General features: G+C 30.0%; 1 long non-coding RNA gene across 1 annotated transcript in view; it reads right to left on the bottom strand.

Annotated features, from left to right (window-relative positions):
* The window catches only part of LOC148283049 (uncharacterized), a 386042-nt gene that overhangs the window by 173057 nt on the left and 188155 nt on the right, over nt 1-24830 (bottom strand). Inside the window, exon 3 of the long non-coding RNA XR_015821948.1 lies at nt 1654-1711. This is a non-coding gene — a long non-coding RNA (uncharacterized LOC148283049). The remainder of the gene's footprint in view (nt 1-1653; nt 1712-24830) is intronic.

Below are 24830 nucleotides of genomic sequence, written 5' to 3'. Positions count from 1 at the left end.
CTTTTAAGTAGATTTGGGTGAAAAATAAACTACCGACTACTGACGAATTAGGATGTAAGTGTAGGTAGGTTTGGTACATAAATATTCTTGGTGGGTCTCTCCATGTTAGTTCTACATACTGCGTGTAAGACAATGTAACTTTACGTGACCAAAATTTCCTGTGTGCTTATAAAACCTTACGATCTTTGTATTTACTTGAAATTCTCATTTCTTATACTAAATTCTATAGCAGGATGCCAAAACAATACCCAGGAAGACTTTTTATCCATTATGAGTATTTACTGTGTAGGTATTCAATTTTACAAAGTAAATGTACTTAATTTTTACCTGCATATGTACATACTACCTGTGTTCATTAAAAGTTAGAAAATAATTGTATAAAATTTTCGATTAAAAATGATATTATTAAAAACACATATAATTAAAATATTAACGTATCAAGACAGAAAAGGATAACATTCAAAGTATTTTTAAATAAAATAAATGCATTTAAATTTTATTTTAACTCTAAGAATGTGCTAGAAAATTCATTTAAAGGCGAAGATGTTACCTCATGCAAAAGATAGAATATTCTGAAATTCCGACATTTAAAAAATAAAACTTTTTGACATTCTGTTTCATAATTTACAATAATTATAATTTAATTTAGACCACTTATAGCAAAGTAATTTAAAAATCATAAACACGCCGGTCTGACACTTACGTGCACTCCCGCTTACTGCCAATAACTGACTGATTCAATGAATTGGGCTGTGGTCCGGTGGCTAGTATTGTAGACTCGTGGATCAGAGATCCGGGGTTCGAACCCCACTCCAATTGATTCCCATTTTCTAATAGTGAGTTATTTACAACTCGTTGAAATGGCCCCAAAATCGAAATATTAAGGTTAATCGTAAGAACGCAAATATTTCCTTGTAAAAAAAATCTTTTTTTGTTTTTGTCTCTTTTACACAAACAACAGCCACAGAACAGCGTCTCTGTCTCCCTTGTTATAAGTTATACTCTCGTACTCTTTCTAATACTGTAAAACATATTTTTGTGGTATTTGCATCACTTTCATTCGTATAATTTTACTTATTTATCCTTACCATTAAGATAAACAGATTTTAAACAAATTACACTTTCCAAGTCTGATGTGAAAATGTTTATTTGAAGATTACAAAAAATAGAACTTCATCATTTAAATCAATAAGAGACATAAAAAGTTTTGTTTCTTCTGCAGACTCGTGTTTCATCATAGCCAGAGTTGATATCATTCAATTTATAAATATTTTTTATTACCAACCAATATAACGAATTTGCGTTAACATTAAATTTAAAAATATTATATTATGTAGTATTTACTTGATTTATAATATTCTTCCATTAATAATTATTATTTCTAATACTTTAAATTGTTTTGAGTAATAATAAATTTAGATATTAGATTTAAATACTTCTTTTATTTATGGGAAATAAACAAATAGCAATTATTTTTTAAAATATGTTAAGTATTGAAATAAATTACCAGTATTGACGTTTTCTCAAAGAATTTATGCATTAAATACACATTTTTTCAATAGAAATACATTTTTTATCCAAAAACACTAAGATAAAATGACATTTAAATTGTAATAATTAGCATAGATAGACAGTTTAACAAAAAACACTTACCAAAAACTGGTGACATAATTTTTGCTGATCACATAACTGATGAGAATCCAAGGATTTCCTGTGGAAAAAAAGAAAAGGAATCACAATAATGTTTTTAAATTAGAAATATTAACAAAATCTATAACAATAACTCCAAATACAAATACAAATCATGCGGGTTATCGAATTCTAATTGACTTCGTAACTAGATGAAATTTGGCCGATATTACCATGTTTTGGTAAAAGGACTCAATAAAGAAAAGAAAAATTAAAAACCCAGTAAGTTTTAATTTCAGAGGCCTGTCAGTAGATCGGAAAGAGGGGACACGAAAAGAGGTTATGCATTCAAATAACAATTAAACAAAATTAAATATTAAAAAGAAGATTTTTTCCTCTTTTGTTTTTAGATAATTAAAATAAAACAATATTATGTTCATGTAATATAAGTTTACATTAACTAACTAATAAAATGTATTCTATCAAATTATTATTAAAGGCACGAAGCCTTGCGCTTATATAAATAATAATCATTACACTTTTCTGACTCAAATATTTAAAGGCTCAGATAAATTTTATAGGTTAGTTAGTTTTACCTTTTTTTTTACTTATTTAAGTGACGCATTTTTAAAGATAACTATTTGTACGTATAACATATATTGTATGGAAAAAGCAACGATTTACTTTTATTGAAAACATTCATACATACTTGTATATATTTTAACGTTTCTTTGTTTGTAAGTCACTCTCCACTCTTTTTTTGGAGAGTTACAGTGAAAACATTTACTCGATGTGTGAAAGTAGATATGTATAGAATTATTTAAAAACATGTACCTTTTATGAAATGTATTAATAAATACACATATTTTTTTTAATGAAAAAATCTCAACAATTTATTTTACTTGTCAACCAACAGCCAACCAGTGCCTACTTAGTAAATGATCAAACATAACTTTAAAAAATATAATAAAAACGTCGTATTTCGCAGATTAACAATACCTAGAACCTCTTTTTACATGGGGGATACGTTTCTCGAAGTACGGTGTTAAAAAAAAACTGTGAAGCGCGGAATCTTCTAATACGTATACTACTTACTGGGATCTCTTTTTACACGAGGAATACGTTCCGCGCAATATCGTGTTAAAAAAAGGCTGAAACCGAATGTTTTAATATACTGCTCACTGAGACCTTTTTTTACATGGAGGATGCGTTCCACGCTGTAATGTGTAACAAAAGAATATTAAAAAATAACAATGGCAGGTTGATTTCTTAGTATAAAAATCAATTAAGGAATTTAAAAAAAATAGTTTTCTGTTTATTGTATCTTAATTCATTATATTTAAAATGACCACCAAATACTTTAAAAAATCTTAATAAAAGTCATTCACTATCATATTCGTAAACTGAATATATTATACGCCTAGTAAGTAAAATAAACGATGTAAGGAATTCCAAAACCAAAAAGAATACTTTTATTACCATTTCGCATTGTTAACATATATATTTTTAAATGTACCGTGTTTTTTTAGATGGTGTAAAAAGAGGTTCCGGTGTACATAACTGATAATTTTGTCACTACTTCGTCAAAGCTTCGCACCCTTTCTCGATATATATAGGTATTAAGTAAGTCCTAGGTACCAACTCATAATACATTATTACATTCTTAATTTTATGTAGGTACCTATCCAATAGGAATGAGATATACCTACTTAATACGTAGAGTGAAAATATTTGATTTACTTTTAAAAGTCTTCTTGAACTGCCTCAACAAACTTCTATAAAATTGCGTTTTACGACTAATCTTTAAACACATAAAAATCTACGATATTTGAGCATTTGACTACATATAGATACCTAACATCCTTTATCAGTGGTTGTAGCTATAAAGTCACAGGATAAGGTATAAACATTGTACATATACAAACAAATTTATTTTAACTGATTTTAAATCATTGGGATGACCAATCCTCACACGATTTGTCATAAGCGCCTGACAAACCAATTTTGCTTCCATTCAACAGGTCTTTTAATGTACTGCAACCGCCTTGTTACGACCAATATATTCCGAATGGATCGCTAATGTGTAATAATAAAATCGTATTTCTGATTTTAAGTGTCAATAAAGTAAATAATAAAAAAATGGAATCACGCACAATGATGGAGCGATGTGTCCAGTAGTCGGCCGTTAAAGCCGACCCTCCCACGCCGAAGCAGTAAACTGTTTTACCATCGCTTAATAATGTAATTCGACAAGAAGAGTATCGCATTAACGGCCGAATTGTGCCATAAAGCTACTTCATTTTAGTGCCGAAAAAAAGGTATAGCTGTAAAACTGACCTGGCCTACTATTGCCGAGTGAAGTCGCGTCATTTTATTGTCTAACTAGCCGCGGTTGCGATCGTAAATGTGTGATTACTTTGTTACATCACAAGTGACACGATTCTTGCGCTTGAAGCTCGAATAGTCGCAACGGCATGACGCAGGGAACATGTCGCGAGCCTCCATTGCCCCTAGACGCGAGGTTGTAGAATTTATTGCCAATTCCTTCGCATTTAGCGAGTTTACAGCAGACACGTAGTGTCATGCATCGATTTCGGTACCAGCGAGTGCCGCAAACAAGGAGGGAAACGTGCGTATATTGAAATTTAAACCTATGGCCTTGAGTTTCTCGGTACCACTTTTATAATCAGCAATTATTTTAATGCATTTGAAATGAGTCCAATTAAAAAATAACGTCATATCGAATTCTAAAATAATTACCGTTTCAATATTAATTTATTAAACACTTAGACAAACAATAATAGGATGTATTGACTCGATTTCAACGACCTTTCAGAAAATTATCAATTAAGCATTCGGACATTATCACTGCATCCAATTAAATTGTAATATTATTTACGATGTACAACAGTTGTTAATTTTATCACTTTACCTAAAGAGAAGAGTCAAAGTGTAACGTTATCTGTAGATAGAAAAAATAAATTGACCGTTCTGGCGTGGAAAGAGTCAACAAACACATAAATTAAATTGCGGCTATCGTTGACGATGCCTTTAAATATCAACGATTGAAATGGCGGGCCCGTCTCGAGGCGAGGGGGTAACACACGCTCCACCGAGTGATCCTTCTGTCTCGCCTCAATAAAGAATTTTCTTTATGGCCATTAAAAAGAATGATGAGCCTTAAGTGCCTTGTTTTATAGATACTAAAATTACCACCGCAGTGCCCCCGTCTCGCAGTTTAGTGTTTAAGTCAACAACTAGATGTCGGTAAGGTACTTAGTTTCCCATTTATTTCTTTACTTTTTAGGAATTTTATTACTTCGCAAAAGTGCGCAATAAAACAAAAGATGAACACTGCAGCGCGGTTAGGCTTCTCGCTGAGACCTAGATCCGTGGACTATTATTAAGGGCAATTTTCATCAGAGCGATGTCCGCAGTTATCAGAAAATTGCCTCTCGGTAATGATGAGGTAAACGAATTGTGTTTTGTCCGAGATAGGAAACACATTTGCTGGGAGTGGTTGGAATTTACGAGGCTTCCGACATCGAATAACAAGAATTTATGACTTATGAGATATTACGGAGAGAAAAAAACCGTTAGGTATCTAATCTTCATTAAAAAACTTACGGGACACATTTTTTACGGCAATTTCTCGCTACAGGTACATATGTAGACATCATTTTATGCATTTTCATAAGAAAATTGAGCATTTTAATTAAATTAACATGAAAAAACCTACGTTTTTAGTTTTGAAATATTATTTTGCTTAACGTGAAATTAAATATTTATTTATTAAAAGAAATACCACATATTTCTTAATACACACAATAACACTATCCGAAAGTAGCGAGCGGATAGTTTTAGATTGGTAAACTGCGAAAATTCTGATAAAACGTCCATAGCGGTACCTACTATGGCACATCCCAAAAAAATGACTTTTTTGTGTTTGATAAATAATCCATAACGAATGGCGCTGGCGGCTAGTAGTTAAAATATTTCCTATTTAAACACAAATATTTGATTGAAAAATAATGTATTCGCAAAAAACACCCGCGGGGATTCAAACTCCTACTCTGGTTACTAGGAAAAGAACAATTTATCCATGTTCTAACGCAGCCGTCGAAAAAGTTATTCATAAAATTGTATTATTCATTAGCGTACCGATATATCATTTCTTTCTGCGATTATTGTAGGTAGAAATAAAACACTTTTACTAAGTGAATAATGATAAAAACTTAATTATTTTCAAGTATTCTTCACCCAGTACTTTCAGTTCTCTAAACAAAATTGCCGTTTTAGAATAATTATTTTATAGATTTTTATATCACTTAAATATTAACGAAACGATGTAAATTATAATTTTTTACATATATTTACTCTCAACACTATTCACCATATCAATTCTTCTCTAGTGACGTTTTAATCATAACGTTATTTTTAAAGATCAAATCGGTACTGAATAAATACCTATAATTGAACTGTTATCGCCTGCATAAAAACATTTTGTAATTCATGCAAATTTTATTTTTGCTAAGCGAATCTTTGTTTTATCAAACCCACCATAGGATTTATACTGATACGCTGATTTAAGGATTAAAATGTCAGTTTGTAATATTATTTATTTGGAATAAATTCACTTTAAAAACACCGAACAGGACTTGCCAAGTATTATTATGATCTGACTTCCTTGTTAGGGCATAACATATTTGTTATCTTTTTCTCACATGTAATCGGTGTGTAAAATGCTACACCCTTTGCACGGTTTTATTTTAAAGAATAATTATCCTTTTGAAAGAGTCAAAAGACTAAATTGCATTTAGGAAAGCTGCAAGATTCAACAGTAATCGTAAGTGTAATTTTTCTAACATAAATCTAAAATTTGAGGTACGTAATAAAATTCATGTTTTATCTTTGACTGCGCAAGCTCGTAAAATCCACTAGTAATAATTTATGTCGATAGAGACGCACTGGCTCACTGCATGGAATGAAGTTTTGAACTGAAAATTACGAAGGCAATAAATGCAAACGTATTGCTACGTATTTTTTCCTAATAATAATGGAACATAATACCTAACTATCGATGTAAAAAAATATTGTAAGCTGCAAATAATCTGTTATTAGGAGAATTCGCCCCTGTTATCCAAAAAGAATTGACTGCCGGGAATTTCGCTTTCAGACAATCACATAATTTACCCCTCCCGGTCCGAGGACATAGGTTTCGAGGCAATTATCAACCAGGGTACTTTTTGTAAAATGTAAATACATTTTTAAAATATTTTTTACAACTGTTTTTATAATATAGATACATTCAAACAACATCTTAATTCAAATAATAATTTAATTATTTTACTATTACATTTATTTATTTAATTTAATCTGGTTTTTTCCCACAATTATCTGAAATTATGATTGACAAGCCCCGTTTTATTTATTTATTAATATACACGCCCTACGAGTTTTTACATTTATTAGATATACATTTATGTGCAGCTATAAAACATAAGTATGTACATTTACTTAAAATTAAAGATAACATAAGAAAAACCAAAAGATTCAATAATAAGTAAACATAAGGAAATGTACCAACATAGCTATATGGGTATATAAAAGATAATTAATATACTTACATGTAAAAACATTCACACATACATATGCATGCACATGTATACATACATACACGCATACACATAAATGCATGCTTACATATACATATATATATATATATATACATATATATACATACACATACGTGTATACTTTCACCTGTGTATAACAAAATAACCTGTTTAGTCTCCCGCCAATCTTGACGATGTCGTTCACAGCAAAACACGGTCACTGGTGAAAATTATATATAAATAAAGGTGGAATAAAACTGAATAGAAATTATTTTTATTTTAATTCAAATGCAGTTCGGCCAGGGAATGTCAGCAGAAAAACTGAATGTATCAGTAATAGAAATGTTAAGGGCTTTTATAATTTATAATATACCTTTAGCTAATATTATTTTGTTCTTATTGGTAAGTTGTACCGAGCAGTTTGCGAATTTCTATAAAAATATACAGGCTTAAGACATATCAAAACAAAAAAGCTTTATTTTTCTAATCGTTCTAAAAGCGCTCAAAAGTTGATTTTAAACGTGAGAATATTGTATTTAAAGTTGTTTACCGTCTATCTGAACTTTTTGTTTGTCGAACCGTTTTCCACGTTGCACCTGTCATAATTTCGCCACAAACGAAGCAAGTGGGTTAGATTAAATTATGGTAAAGTACAAACTTTAAACCTCCATACAAAAGGCTTTACGGCTCTCATTTCTCATCCTCATGAGTATTAAGCACATAACGTGCGGTAGCTACCAGTGTGTATTATACTTATCATACTGGGGGGTTTACTTTACCCTCGATGTGAATACCTTCCTCGTGTAAAATTTAAATACACAAGACCGAAATTTAGCGCTAGAAGAATTAAGGGATGTCAGGGTTGACCTATGTAGACGTAAAGCTGATAAAAAAAGTTGCTTCGTAAAATCGTTTTGAAATCTTAGCTTGAAAATATTTATAATTGTTTTTAATTTTTTTGTGTGTTATTGATGCTTTTCCTCTCGTTTCCATGATAAAATATATTTTAAAAGTTTTCTGATAATTTGTTTATTATTTAAACTTATTTGTTTTAAACGTATTTGTTTTTAAAATCAACACTGTTCGTATTTTCAAAATGATTTTTATTTACCTGTATTTATTAGTCTTAAAAAATATTTTTTTTCACGTTATATTTTTTTATCAATTTTAATATATTTTTTAATTAATTAATTTATTTATTTATTTAACGGATTTATGCCGCCCATTCTAACAATGGTAAATACAATTTCTTATAATGAATACTAGCACTAATAAAATAAAATACAATTAAATAAAATTAAAGCAAGGACAAAAAAAAATAAAAATTACTACCTCAAGACAAGATCTGGTCTATCTTAGTGAGTTTTAAAATCTATAAAGACTTACACCAAAAAATACCAGATCTTGTCTCGAGTTTACAATACGACACAATCGGGACATTGGCGCATGCAAGGTGCATTAATGAATCTATTTATTTTACACCACAACAGGCCAGAAAGCCCAACTATAGTGGTGAATTATAGCACAAAACACCCAAGCTTGAGAAACCGTACTACTTACACAAATTGAAGTTATTATTTTTTAAACAATGGCCAATAGCCTTTCGTTTCTAGTCAAAATATTGTCTCAAAATCTAGTCAAAATAAATATCGACCTTGTCGAAAAGCGAAATCGAGAACTTAAAGATGAGTTGAATGAGTCAACCACAACCACAAACCACAAGACTACTAGGTGAAAAAAGTAATATTATACTTACGAATATTAAAGAAAATTTTAACAGTGCATTAATTCTCTTATGAAATACGATTTGTACATGCATACATTATTTACACGTAAAGGTTTGGACCTACCCATATTTTCAGGTGAATGGAAGTGACGAGACAAACAATAATACAATAAATATGAATTATAATGAGAAAAGAGACACAGTTTTTTTTACTAACAGAATAATAATAAATTACACACAATGAGTTACTACGTCATTATCACAGTCTATAGACGATAATATTTTCTAGGGTTGAAGTTCCTTGGAATGCAGCGTGCGTAGAAATAATTTCTCAAGAAGGAAAACAAAATGCTTAACTACATACACGACTATTATGTAGATATATTATAATGTAAACACGTCGAGTATATTGAGTATTGAACACATGAGAAAGAGTCTCCTGATGTCCCATCGCTTGGAGGGAGACGCGCCGTGAATAAATAAAAGGGTTTGAGACATAAAACATACGGTAGGAAAACTTCTACATAATCGAAGAAAAGTCTTCGATAAGTCCTATTGGATATGCTAAGCATGCGTTGGCGCCACACAAGACGTCGAGCCAACAAAATCCCTCACAATATGAGTATGCACCGTTTTCATCATAAGCTAAGACACATTGAGAAATATTTTCGATTGTCGAGTCAGATTTTAAATTACAGTTTATGATATTTATGTACGATTTAAGATCATGGCCAATAAAGGCTAATATCACAAATACAATATTTTTATTTTTTTAAAATTACGTTTTCAACATAATAAAAAAAGTAAGATGAATCAATTTATTTTTAAAAAATAAAAATCAAATATTAGCGTTTTTATAATTTACCCAAATATTTAAATTTTGGCGGCCATTTTCAACGATTTGTAAATAACTCACTATTAGAAAACGGAAATCAAGTTGGGGTATGGTGAGATTCGCACTTCGGACCTCAGATCCGTGAGTACGCAACACTAGCCACGGGAGCACAACCCGATTTATTACGCCCATTTTGATGAAGCAACTATACAATCGAGAAACACTACATACCTATCTACGACGAATACTGAGAAAAACACGTGAAATAAATTTAGAAAAATCATTTATATATTCAAAAGCTATATGGATATTGTGGAGAAATGTTTTTGTGGGTAATTTTAAAAATAAAATTGCATAAAATATGCATTTATAAAAAACGCGACATGTTTGGCCTTGACAATTGCGACGTCAAAATTCGTTGCCGACAATGCCGACAATGGAAGCTTTTTTATGGGCGAGCCTTTATCTTCATATCGATAGCAAGGAGTTCCTCCACAACTACCAGGCATTATTGTTTAATGTTTTGTCTTAGAAAATTATTTTTTAAATAATGAAAGTTTATTTCGAATATCACTTTAGATTTTGCGTTTTAAACAGGTCTAAAAAATGTTTACTCCCGACATGTTCTGCTATTTTTTTTCAATGTTCTATTTAAATTTAAACGGTCACAAAGTTCAAAATTTTACAAAATAGTGGCGTTTTAGGGGTGTGGCCAATGCAGTGAACCGTTTTCGCGGAAATTTAAAATTATAAATTAAAAATATGTTTTATGCCACTAAGAAAAAATTATTTTTTTTTACTGGATAGTATTTCATATAGCCTTATTAATTGAAAATCGTTAAAAAAAGTTATGGTTCCCTATTATTTGACTTTGAACGTTACTTAACGTTTTGAGATGCGAGTCTTGTAATTTTTAGTCAAACATTTCATTCAGCTGTAGCGTTCATAAGTTAAGTAAAAAACTTTCTAAAATGTAAAAAAAAAGTGTCGTTATGATGCTCGTTCAATGGCTTAATGATTCCTTCTTTCTTCCCTTGTTTTTCCCCAATGATGCATAGAGCACTGTTTTGTTTTACAAACATAAATTTTTTATATTTTCAATTTGTATTTTTATATGAACAAATATGTAGCTTTCAAAGCCATTATTGATGTTCTAAAATAATAATTCTTTATATTTACATATGCATACATACATGTTATCATAAATGTATGTGTGTTTATTATATGAGTACTTGCATAGATATAACTCTTTGTTTTTATAACATTTTTTAATTTTTACATATTTTTAAATTTGGGTTTTAAGCCGGAGCGTTCTTAACAATTTAACATCGGCCAATAAGGTGGTTGATAGATTTCCTTATTAAGGTTTGAAAAAAAGATAATTTTTGATAATCATTTTTTTAATAAGTCCACTTATATTCACTACACATTGTAATATACATACAATACTCACACACCCTTACACAATATAAACATATAAACTGACCCTCACTAACATGCACAATAATAATACTGATACACTAATACGAGTACTTAGAATAAAAGTTATCCTCATAATGTAATTGAGACACATTTTATGCATTTATATTTCTATCAACATATTGAAACCATTTTAAAAGTTGTATAATGTGTATTGTTTTTATAAGAAAAATAAAAAAAATCAGTCTGCAAACATTTGTTGACAATGCAGAGTGAAGAGTGAGTAACTATGAAGTAAATGTTGTAGCAATTTTTTTTTCGTTGGGAATATAAGCTGTAATCTAATGCATGTTGGCCAAATATGCTACTTTGGACGTGGACGTTTAAGTAGGTATTCTAATTATTTATTTTTATTTTTTTTAGTAACATAATGTGATTTTTTGAATACACGTGTTCTTTACTATGGTATCAAAGTGTTATAAAAGTATTTAATTAACCTAACCTTTTCATGGGTTCGATCTGAAAGATAACGAAAAAACATAAAACAGTAATAATAAAAATAAATCGTTAATTTAATATCGATAGCCAATTAAATACTTAGGATACAAAATACTTTTAAAAACGTTTTAATGGGTCTTTTCTATCGTTTTAGAATCTCGAGCGTCCACTTGGCAACTATTTTTAAGAAAGATTATGTATCGAGTTTAATGATCAAAACGTTTCTTTTTTAAAAGTAAAATGGTGGTCGGATGGGAAGACCAGCTTCCTAATTGTCTCCCGGACTTCAAAACGCTTAAATCAGCGGGAAGAAAAATTACATATTCCATTCTTTCACAGTTGGTCGCGAAACCTGTTCTCCAATTATTATTATAAAGATGGTGGATGCACATTTTGCGCCTTATTATACGCTACAGTGTTGTGTTAACACGGCTTTTATTTGAAGGCGGCATGAGACTTTGTCCTTTTATTAAAAATGTTCAAACATACATTTTTAATAAAAAAGTATACGCGGTCCCAGACACCATGTGCTCGGTAGACATTATATAAACCTGCTCCCTTCGCCAATATCTTAAGAAGACTGGAAAATTCCCAAGGCTTATATGATTTCTGTACCTTATATCATATTGTAATTTCGTAGACGGAGGAATCTCTTTCAAAGGACGTAATATTTTAATATCATTTGCATAATGATGAAGTCGATTAATGGTAAAGAAAAATCCGGTTCCAAAAAACTCTCTTTTCATTTGCATGCGGAGACTGTAGTTTAGTAACGACCCAGAAAATTCATTGGGCTGAAAGTAACTTAGAAAATTGTATTAAAACAACAATGTATTTGATCAAAACATCATGTTTGCTCTTTGGATATAAATTGGCCTTTGAAATACCCGCACTAATGCAAAATAACATTGAAATATTGTATATTTTAGGTTTAAATCAATGTCAATATTTGTTATTCAAATGAAATATAAAAGTCACGATTTGATTTTTATGCATTAAAAAATATAAAATATTTTTTTCAGTTCGTGTATTTAGTGTGTTTTTGAATTGAATTATTATTAGTTTATTTTGGAATACTTAAGTATTATTTACATATCTACCATTCTTGAGGCGTGAGGTCTCGGGATTGACTCCTGGCAGAGCCGATCTGTGAGGCTAAAAAACAAACGTGGCCATCTCCACCGTTCGTCAAACTGAGTAAATCATTTTTTTTTCTTTGAGCGATTAATAATATAACCACCGAGTACCCGTAGTGCTATTCTAAAAATATACTTTGATTATAAAATACGATTTCTATAGTGAGTTTTAGTCACAATTCGTTAAAAAACTGGGATATCACATTTAAATTTTGGATATGTCCTTGTTTGTTTTGCACTATCTGGATTTAGCCAATTTTGAAATAAATTGCATTGGAGATGGACTGTTTTGTTTTGCACTCTATCATTCGTGTCTCTCCAAAAACCAACAGGGATGTGCTAAGATAAAAGTCACATTACCGAAAATGATAAAGGCTGGTCTGAAGGTTATAAAAACGTAAATAAGATGTTGTTATAAATTAAATATTATAACCAGAATTATCGTCCTTAAAAAAAAAGAATTAAATTCTATAAAAAAAGGTTTAACATAAAATTTTTCAAAATTATATTTTTCAAAGTATTACCGAAGGCATAATTTTAAGTAGAAATAAAGAAAAATGTCCCAAAAATGTATGTGATTTAAAATGCTTTAATTTATTTTTAAAAATAAAAAATTAAAACTTTTTGTTTCAGCCACTTTCATGTTCAATTTATTATCTTTAAATTGTTTCAACAAATTTTAGTTCAGTACTTAGTCTTTATTGAGATCCCAAATACCCAAGTTTAGTCTAAATTTGAAATGGCGTAATCTGCCGGTCTAAAAGTAATTATTTTTTTGTTACATAAAACTTTTAAGTATATTTTTTAACATGAATACCTTTAAAAAACTTTTTCTTCTCTAATTTACGTTTTTATTAATTTTTATTATTGCGCGATTAAAAAAAAAAAGATTCATTTTAAAATGGCAAAATCGTATGGTTTCCTAATTTTGCGTTCGTTTTACCAGACTACAGCCTTAAATTTTTGACCCTAAAGTTAATGCGTTAAATATCAATAATATTAACTTAGTGTGTTTATCTACGCACTTTCAACTTTATTTTTGTTTTTCCAGTATTTAAAAATGATACTTTATAACAACTTTTTCATCAAACTCTTCTCTTTTGAACCATAAGGAATTCAAAGTCACGTATTATAGGCTTTTTTTAAAGTTACAATTATTCCAGTTTGTAATTTTAAGGATGATAGGAAAAGGATGTAGTTGTTACGAAGGGTTTTGTCTATCGTGTATTTTGATGAAATAAACATTTCCACCCGATACCCTTGATGTCACTTTTTGGCTCGTGATCAGCATTACTAAATCTTAAGTCCCCTCCTCGGAGACGGTCGATGCTAGTCTAGCCAATTTTGCCGCACCCACTTGGTTTAAATCTTTGCTAAATTTGTACTTACACTTCGTAGTTTTCGTTTTATATACGGCTCCAATGAAAACTTGAACATAACTTTATTACAAAAATAAGTTTTCGCTTATCTACTACAATTCAACAAAATCGTTTTTTTTTTTTTTTACTAAATTAACTAACTTACAAGAATTGAAAGCAAAAGTTGTATCATGTGGCAATTGAAGGGTACAGGATATAAAGGATGGATGTCAATTTTTATGTGTTTTATATTATTAATGACATCTGACAACAGTTGCGTGCTCTACATTTATGTTTAATAAAATTTTACATCAAGGCTATAGCTTCCAAAATACCTGAACAAGAAAAAAATGCAACTGGGGTTTAAGAATGGATCTCAGTTAAATACTGGAAATAAAGTGATAATTTAATTTTGATGAAAACTATTTTCGATAGTGTAAAACAGTACACGCTATTTACAGGCTCCTTCATATTAATAATTGTTTTAATTTAATTTTATAATTATTTAAATGTCCAAGCGGTTTGGAAACTTAAAAACGTACTATCTCAAAACCTTATTTTTTTACATTCATCCTTTTTTATCCTGTCCCCTTCAATTAGTATTAATAAAATATTATGATGAAATATGAAAACCTTCTTAATTTAGCGTTTAATTGCATGGCCACATAAAATTGATAATTTTATGAGATAAATATATTTTGTCTTACGTTTCGTGGTAACATAGATATTATGTATTAAATATTCAGTGCAAAAAAAATAAATGGAGTACTAAAGCAAGTAAGTATATTTATTTATATAAAAGGCTTTTGATGCGGTAGACCATGAGATTCTATTGAGTAAACTGGAACATTTGGGCATAACTGGCATACCTCTGGAAACATTTTGAAATTATCTTACTAACAGATACTGCGCGGTTCGAGTTGAAAAAGAATCCAGTGATTTAGGTAGGATAACTTGTGGAGTTCCGCAGGGGTCAATCCTTGGTCCACTTCTGTTTCTCATGTATATTAATGACATTACTAAGTGGGGTTTAAGGAGTACTCTTCAATTGTATGCCGATTATACTGTTATTTTCTACCATAATCGTAACCTGAAAGAACCCAAAAACATAATTGCGACCGATTTCAATAGTCTAGCTGACTGGATGAGATTAAATAAATTACGTTTGAATGTTAAAAAAAAAACATGTTATATGATTTTAAGGAACAAACAGGACTTAAATATCAATATTTCTCTCGGAACTGGCTATATTGAAAAGACCAATGTAACTATAAGCTTGGGACTATTTATTGACTCAAGACTTTCATGAACCTACCAATTTGAGCATGCAAAATCAAAAATAGCACCCGTAACTGGAGTATTGCATAGACTTCGAGGTTTTCTTCCTCATTCCGTTTCGTTTGCCGTTTTCTACGCTATGATTCATTCCCACCTTCCTTATCTATCGTTGTGCCAGCAAAAATCAGATCTCGGAAATACAAGTTCTTCAGAACAGAGCTCTTAGAAACATTATTTGACTAAAATAGGATTCCCATGTCAAGGATATCTACCGACAAACAAAGATACTTCCTTTCAAGGTAATGTCACTGCATGACATAACCAAAACTATTTTAAATATCATAAACTTTTCTGATCACTCAAATTTAAAACACACATTTGGTCATGATATTCACAATTACAATACGCGTTACTCAGGGAATCTTCATGTGTCTTAAGTTTCGCTCAACAAAGTTCAGCACTAGGGTTTTGGAAAATATTGGCCATTCCGAATATAATCAACTGCCCGATGAGCTAAAACACGAGAAAAACATCCAGAAGTGTCGCAATTAAAAAATATTTCTTAAATCTTTTTGATAGTGATAATTCTTAATGTAATTTATTTAGATGGTCTATAGTATTGCGTTTTATGTTTCTTATACAATAATGTTTTTTTTCTATTTCGGATGTATTAATATGTTTGATAATATGTATTGTCAATTTTTTTATATTTTTTTTTTTCAAATAAGTTTCTTTAATAACTCCTTGGAGTATAATATGTTTTATTAATAAAAAAAATAAAATTTAAGTTGAAAGAATAAAAATTTAAATAAATACCTGCATAATATGGCAACTTTACAATTAAACTGGAACACAAGTTGTCTTTAGTTAGAATGTTTTTCCTTTATTTTGAAAAATAAAGTAAAATACTTGCGTTTTACTTTTAAGTTATCAAGTTTTTACATATATAGGTGCATTTATATCTTCAACATAATATTATTATTTATTTACATTATTTACCAACAACTATTCGTTTGGGGTTTTCTCATAAAAATTCAATCTCATTATGAAATGAAAATAAAAGAAAAACTAATTTATATGGGTTGTTTACATTCCATAAACGCTAAACACTTACACTTTATACCGATAAAAAAACTATAAGTAGATATTTATTTTAACTACAATTTTATCGAGCATATTATTTTATATCGTCAGATTAAAAACCTCATCAACATTATTTAGTCTTTAGCGTTGTTTTATTATTTTTACGAATACAAAATTAAAGACATAACTTGAAGCTGGTCTCACCTCTAAACATATTCCAACATCATTTTACTATGCCATATAATTTCAATGCGATTTCCAAAACGTATCAATATAATACAATCGCCACGTATCAGTTTGGTTACTCTTTAATTTATTTCATTGAAATTCTTACACCTTAAGAATTAAATTAATGGCGGCATATTTCGTTTTATATTTATTACTTGTTTACGCACTAATATTGAACCTTTTTATTTACATATCATAAAAATAAACAAAATAAGACACCTGTTTATGGGTTTTATGTTTTGAGTAATTTCCTAGTTGTTAAAAGATTTGAAAGTTCGTTTTACGTAATACCCTCAAACGGCGACAGATTTATTTGTAAATAATCGTAAAATACTTACACATAACTTTAAAGGGGCATTAATGTCTCGACTCTAGACTTAATAACACGGTTGTATTGTTTAGGAATTTACAAAGAGAATTAACAAATATTTCTGTATATGCTTGGGTTAAAGCGTCATAAAACGATGCATTTGGATGGTATTCAGCTATACGAAACCGTGTTCCTTTAATACGTTTCTTTCCTACGTAATGTTGAGCAGCACTGACAAATCAATAGTCTCTGTAACAGCTGGTTCTCTGCCTAAAGGCAGCTTCTCGTCGGGTGATTCGAAATATACAATAAGCTCGAGATTAGTACTGGATCTCCCGCATCGCTTGCTCTAGTTAAATGGAAATAGAAAGTTATGTAGGTACACACTGGAAGCTTAGCTTATTTCTACTTGTAGCTTTCAAAGATTATTTATGGTTTACAAAATGATGAGATACGGGTGAAGCCTCTTTCGGGAAAAAATAAAACAAATAATTAGGCAGCCGTTATAAAATCTCGTACTCATACTTGTTAGAATTTACAGCCAATTGCTCTACTCATTATTATTATTCATCACAACACATCTATTTTTTGTATATTAAATAAAAATTTGGCATACTCTTAGGATATGTAATTAATTAAAAAACTTGAAACATTTTTTTTTTTATTACCCAACTCTAAGAAAAACATACAATTTTGCGTGTATTTATGTGACCTACATAGATTATAAGTTAAGGGAAATATTTAAAGATTTTTTTATAACTTTTTCTCCGACTTACATTTCTTTTATCTTTATGCTGAGTTTATCGATGAATTTCACTGCATCAGCACGTCGATTTACTAACGTTTTCAAAAGAAAAATTAACTGAATATTTGAGTGCCTATTTACTCAAATTGAATACATGCTTGACTCTGAAGTTTGTAATATTGCTAAGAGGTACCTTCCTAATTTTCTCAGCCAACTAAGGTAGCTACCTCCCTAGCAAACTAGTTAACAAAGTACCTGAGTGGAATGATACTTACCTACGTAATTTAGAAATCTCTGCAAAGTTAGAGCAACCCTCTCAGGACACTTCTCAACATCTGTCAAGCAAGTTGTCCTTCTAATTTATCTCCCAATCTACAAAAAAGGGTTTAAGGTCTATATACAGTATTACTCCGAAGGCAAAATGAAAAAAAAACAAAATTTTGTATTTATTGTTTGACAGCACCCGGCATCACGATGATTACCTATTTGCTTGATTTTTTCAATTGTGATTAATTTTATTGCAGTTGCTTTTTTTTAAATTTCACAAAAACTAATTTGTTATTTTTTTATATTTTCTGTTTAACACATGCCATTTTTGTTCTTTAATAAAAAATGCTCACTCATGTCAAATCACTACATCAAAATAAAACTCTTAGGTTGTAAATAAAATACAAATTACTATGAAAAATTATCGTGATTTAAATACGAAAAAAAATGGAATCCACGAAACACGAAATTTTTTTATTTTACATTGAAATACATTTTTACACTTTTAACATTTTAATTATTTTTTATTTATTTTTACAATCAACTAAAATCCCACTTGGCCACTTTCCGTGGGTTGTTGGTGTATAGTGCCTAAATGTAAGTTAATAATTTATATCACCCCTTACCTACCGATTTTTCTATTTCTACCCCTTTGCACCCGTCTCTTCGTCAGGTCACTAACTGCCCCAACATGCAAATCTTACTATAAACCTTTACCATAGCAGTAGTCACACAAAAATATAAAATTAACTTGTTATAGGCCACATGATGTTTGTAACTAACATTAACGTGCACTGATCTGCATTTCAGTGTCCTGACGAAGACACAGATAAGTCTCAAAACCGGTAGACGTAAAAAAGTTGGTATGTGGTTATGCATAATTTTTAAGTAAAATTTAATTTTAAAAATGACAACAAAGTTAACAATATTTTTAATTTTATTAGTATTAATAATAAAATAGTACTTTTTCACCAAGTACTATCTTACCTAGATTGTTTTTTGCATTTAAATAACCAGTTTTAATTCAAAATCCTTTCTCAGGAATATTTAACGTAATATCCAAAGATGAATTATTTACCCATTATAGGTGTCTGTATGAATATTAATTTTGCAGTACACCTACTTTTTATAGATTTTAGCTAAGTCAAGTAAATATTGGCATGTAACAAAATAAGTTAAGTTACTATTTTGTACAAAAAAAAATGATTGTTGAGAACTGACTTTATTAAAATACCTATCTTCCTACATATTTCATATTCTTGTGTAAAAAAAGTTTTAAAAAAAACATACATGTTTTATCTACTATGTTTATTTTCAGTCTCATATTACGAAATATGAGCTTTTCGTTATGTGATATTGCATAGTAACACATAAAATAATTCACCACTAATAATACGTATCTCATCTACCTACATAAAAATTTTACCTACAAATTTAGCATACATAAGCACTGTAAATAAATGTATTTGAAGTTTACATAACTCAACTTTTTATTAGTAAATACCCAACTAATATTTTATTTTGTGTACACGTAAAAAATGATAAGCATTTAATTTAATAAAGTGCTGATTTGATTAGCCCGATTGGCAGCTCAAAGGGGTGAGTATTAAGCCGAGTAAAGTTATTAACACGCCATAGAGTAACTTAAGATTATACGTACATGGAAGCAGATAACAATAAAAAATACAAAATGTGGCTTTCCATTAAACTTATCGTAGAAAACCCTTACTAGTCAGGTAATTAGATACCGTCCACCAGATTTGTAGTTTACATTTATTATCATATTTCAAGAATATAATCTTGCGAGGATGCCGTCTGCATCACGCAGCAGCTTTTCTACCTAGCACATAAGATTTTTATATTAATTTTAATTTAGGTAGCTATTTCTCAATGATAATTTAGTTAAAACTTATTTTGGTATTGTTAATTATTTCTTATAGATTCATACATCTGTATATGTTTCTTATTTTTTATGTGTATAAGTTTTCCTTAGTTACTTTTAAGCATTTTAAAACATGGTTTTAATTTGTTTTTAATTTTCTGTTCTACCCGCTTACAACTGTGTATTTATAGCAACTCTCAGGATTGTTATTTTTTACTAGCGTATCTTAAATTTTTTTAGCGTATCGTAAAAAAAATCTTGCTGGGTATTTTAATTCATTTTAATGTTCTTCAATATTTGTATGTATCATGTCAGCTTTTTATACATATGTATATATTTTTAAATTATGATTGTAGAAATATGTATTTAAATGTACTAAATGCTTTATTTTATGGAAGTCTTTAATGTGAATTAAGTAAATAATTTATTACAATTTTTTTTTATCAAAAATATATAAATTTGATCCTTTATAAGAAATGTATTTTTGATATCATTATAATTTGAAACTCAGTACCATTTTTTTTTTGTTTTTATAATTTACACAAATATTTCAGTTTTGGTGGCAATTTTCAACGAGTTGTAAATATCTCACTTTAGAAAATGGAAATCAAGTAAGGGTAAAGTGGGGTTCGAACCTCGGACCTCTGATCCGTGAGTCCGCAACACTAGCCCCAGGACCACAGCCCGATACAAAGATGGCCATTTTGCAGCAATGAACTTTTGTGTGCGGTCATCATTTACGTAACCATCGTTTTAATCAAAATTCTTTCATAGGAATATTTCATGTAATATCAAAAAATTATAAGGTTTGCGTACAAAAAATTCGGTAGACGTTTCTTACTGTTCATACTAAAAAACCAATTAAGCCCATAGTATTTACCGTTAAAATTAAACAAATCTTCTTCTCCAAATGTATAATGTAACTATAAAAATATTGGTTGATCTCACTAACCAATCGTAAGCCGTAAAAACTACCGGAAAATAAAAATTGCATCCATTTGCCGCAGATCAAGCCTCACTAAGCGGCCATGGAGTCTTAAAAGTCGCATAAAAATTACAAGTAATTGCTTAAATTGGCATTAATTCCACAACCTTTTCATGATATAAATATTCCACGTTATCTCAAGGAGACTCGTAAGTGGATTCTGGCTGTTATTTGCGTATTTTATTGTTGTCATTCGTATTTTTTTATCGATTTTAGTACAATGTGTGATTAGATATTATGATTTTGTATGCGCACTCTGCCTTATTTCGTAGGTCTACTTAATACTTTATATTTAAGTGCGAGGAATAATACGAATCGCTTGTTTACCAACGACAGGTTAAAGGCAAAACAAATCGTCAAAAAAGGTATATGAAAATATCAAATGGTTAATCTTGTATTTGATTAAGATATAAACGGATTATTCCATAACATTGTTATAAAAACTATTCAAAACCACAATAGGATTTTAAAATATTTCGAGCTTCTGATATTAATCCTTTATTATATAAAATGACCACTTTTGAGATTCCGTTTAGTTAGAAAAATACTGTTACTTTTAGTTTTATAGTTAAAATGTCAGCAAGGACAGTAATATAATGATCTAAATTTGTCGCAACAGAGAGGGAAAACATTTTAGGAAGGGGATTATGGAAGTCTAGGCATTAACAGGGCTTGTCATTGGCTGGTTTAAGTGGCTTCTTTACCCACTGTGTAACATTCACCATTCTGCTTATGTTTAAACACCCACATTTTCCTCAACTATTCCATATGTTGACTTTTGTGAAGTAAAAGAGCGGAAACCTTTATCATGTGGGTGAGTCGCATCAGGCTGAACCAATTCACCTACTAGGCAAAGCTTGAAAATAATTTTCCAATTTTATAATTGTTTTAACAAATTTAGATCTAAATAACTTCCTAGGAAGAAAATTCAGCCAGTCTGCAAAAGTTGGACATACTCAAAACATTATCGAATTATATAATGTACTAAATACCAATAAGTACTTAGTATGGAAATAATTGAAAGTCTTATTCAATTCAAGTTAATTCCGTGATTCCGCTTTAAGTTAAGTGTGTATTTTTATATCATATATTCCTAAAAGCCATTTTGATATAAAAAATACGAATACTTAAACTATACATTGGTATCTCTAATTTAAGAATGATTTCATTATATTCTTACACGAGTGTTGTATGTCGTCATTTCAGGCACACGTAGATAAATAAATTACTTCACAGCCATAAAAAACTCTGACACAGTTCACGATATTTATATTTATGCAAATATTGAGAAAATCCAAGAGTAAATAACACGTGAGTGATAATAAAAACAGATGGTAAATTATGACTTAAATTTAAATATGCAGGGAGTCGGACCCACTCCGCGATCGTAAAAATTGTGCAATTAATCTGTCTCCAAATGGATTTCACCCATAGATCGAATAGAATAAAATTCAGAAATAAAATTATTTGAGTTTTGATATTGAATTTCCATTTTTATTCTTACATAGACAGGGCCATTTTTCACGCTTAGGTTGCGCGTAGTACATGACTAGTCTTTTAGCTAAGTCGTATATGGTGTGCTTTACGAATAAGCTTGGCAAGGTGTTTTTGATATATTTATGATCTTGGCTAAGGCTCTGACGAAATTTTGCTCACGAATACATTTGTAGGAATTCGTGTGTTAAATTTCTGGATATTATTCGCAAGTATATTATTTTAATATGACAATATGCGCACGTCGTACGTATTACTAGCAAAACAATATTATTTGTAGGTTTAACGCAGAAAATAAACAAATATTAAAAAATAAAACTAACTAACCAATTAAATAATAATTACCTACGTACAATGTAGTTTTATTCTCTTCGATAAATAATATTCAATTGTTGAAAATTGAATCATTATACTTTTGATATTCTACCAAATCAAGGGTTCGATTCCCGACGTGGTTGAGATAAAATATTTATTAAAAAATATTTTTTCACTTGAAAATATTTCACAGTGCCTGGAAAGGCACCTGAAGCTCAAGACTAAACAGCTTACCTTCATGTGACAAAAATTATCAAGATACGCTGCGATTGGTGCACCAATGCAGTGCCCTGTGCACCATAAGTGAGGATAGGGAATGATTATGATGATGAGAAAATCAAGAGTAAACTCACTATCGGTTTGTAACGATTTTCTAGAAATATTGGCATTTGTGTTTTAAAAATATGCTTGCTGACTAGTCAATTTTGAATCACATGAAATCTTATAAGTAAATAATAGTACAACATACTAATAACTTCATTTACGAAGCGGACGAAATTCAATATCAAGTATTGAATTATTTATATGGGAGAAATCCGACAAAATCAAGTCTTGAATTATTTATAAGTTACTGGCCAGTAGAGAGCTTTTAGATATTCACCCAATAATTCGAGAGTCGTTTAATTCACTAATTTACTCCCGCTAAAAAAAGAAGTAAATACCCATGCCACATAAGGGGTTTACTTTGCACTCCAATATAGGGGTTAAGATTGTTCTTTTATATAGAAAGGTGCCCGTTATATTTTCGGTAAAATATTTTTTGAAATTCCACTTCACCTTTTTCTGGCTCTGCCACCCTGATCCATTCTCCCCTTGACATAATAGCTTGACACCATAAGACCATATCCCTTCCCGGACACCTACTCCCTCTCACACACACGCTTATGCTATCATACACCCACATCCTTACTCCCACACCACCATGGCCTTATCTTTTTGTCTACGAGACGTTCATATGGCAATATGGAGGTCATCACGCGTTGTTTGTAAGTTACGAGATTTCTACAATTTTCTCAATCGAGAAGAAAAAATAGGGGCGAGTTTGAAATTGAAGTTTTTTAGAGGATGTATATCATTTTTAATACCAAGCAAAGGGTAGTATAATAGTATAATTTACATAGTTATTAAATATTACACATCATGATTATATTATAATATCGTCGCTATTTTGATAAAAGTCACTAATCCTAAAAATGAAAGTTTTAAGTTAATTATGCGATTCGAAGCGAAAAATTAAGTTTCTCTAGGAGGCGAACGTCACCGAAGTAACATTGTTAATAAAAAATCCATAAATCTGAATTGCTTATTTTTCACTATATAATTTTATATTCATATATACTTTCTTTTTCGTGCAATATTTTCTGTGTTTTTTAAGTGTATTACTGTATAATTGTATATTATACACATTCTGAAATTATTTTTTCAAATATTTTTAATATGTGTAACATCTTTATTTTCATCTTTTACACCTACTGTTATTAAAAAAAATACGTTTATCTTTTATATTATTTTTTTTGTATTTTTTTTTGGGTTAGTGACTTATACCTGAACGGCGTCGCTTTTATACACTACATATTAAAAATATTTTTATATTTTTTTTACACAGACACTTTAAAGATAGCCCACTTAAAGATTGCCGAGACACAAAGACAAGAGGGATTTATATTTTTTTTAACTGTGGGTTTGGAGCTCTAAAGAATAAAACTAAAAATTTGATATTTTCGCCAGAAGCAAACTCGCTTCAAGCGGAACGCGTAGCGAGGTACGAATTTTAAATTTGCGCCCAACAATGTTGCCTCATCAATTTAAAAACAGAAATAATAAAAATATGAAAGGAAAAACAAAAGCGACTCGAGGCAACTCCGGAAAGCGCGAAAGGCGAAAAATTCAAATTCAATTTAGCGGAACAAATGGGATCAGAGAAAGGGCGAACGAAGGAGAGCGGAGGGGAAAATGCGTAAATTTTGGTAAAATGTACGCAGGTAAAAAGTTTGAGCTCTGAATATTTTCTGCAAGATTAGATAAGC

This window comes from Micrasema longulum, unplaced genomic scaffold (assembly GCF_059751315.1).
Source record: "Micrasema longulum isolate JH-2025_06_02 unplaced genomic scaffold, ASM5975131v1 h1tg000266l, whole genome shotgun sequence".
NCBI classification, from domain to species: domain Eukaryota; kingdom Metazoa; phylum Arthropoda; class Insecta; order Trichoptera; family Brachycentridae; genus Micrasema; species Micrasema longulum.
This window is presented reverse-complemented; position numbering and strand designations above follow the sequence as displayed.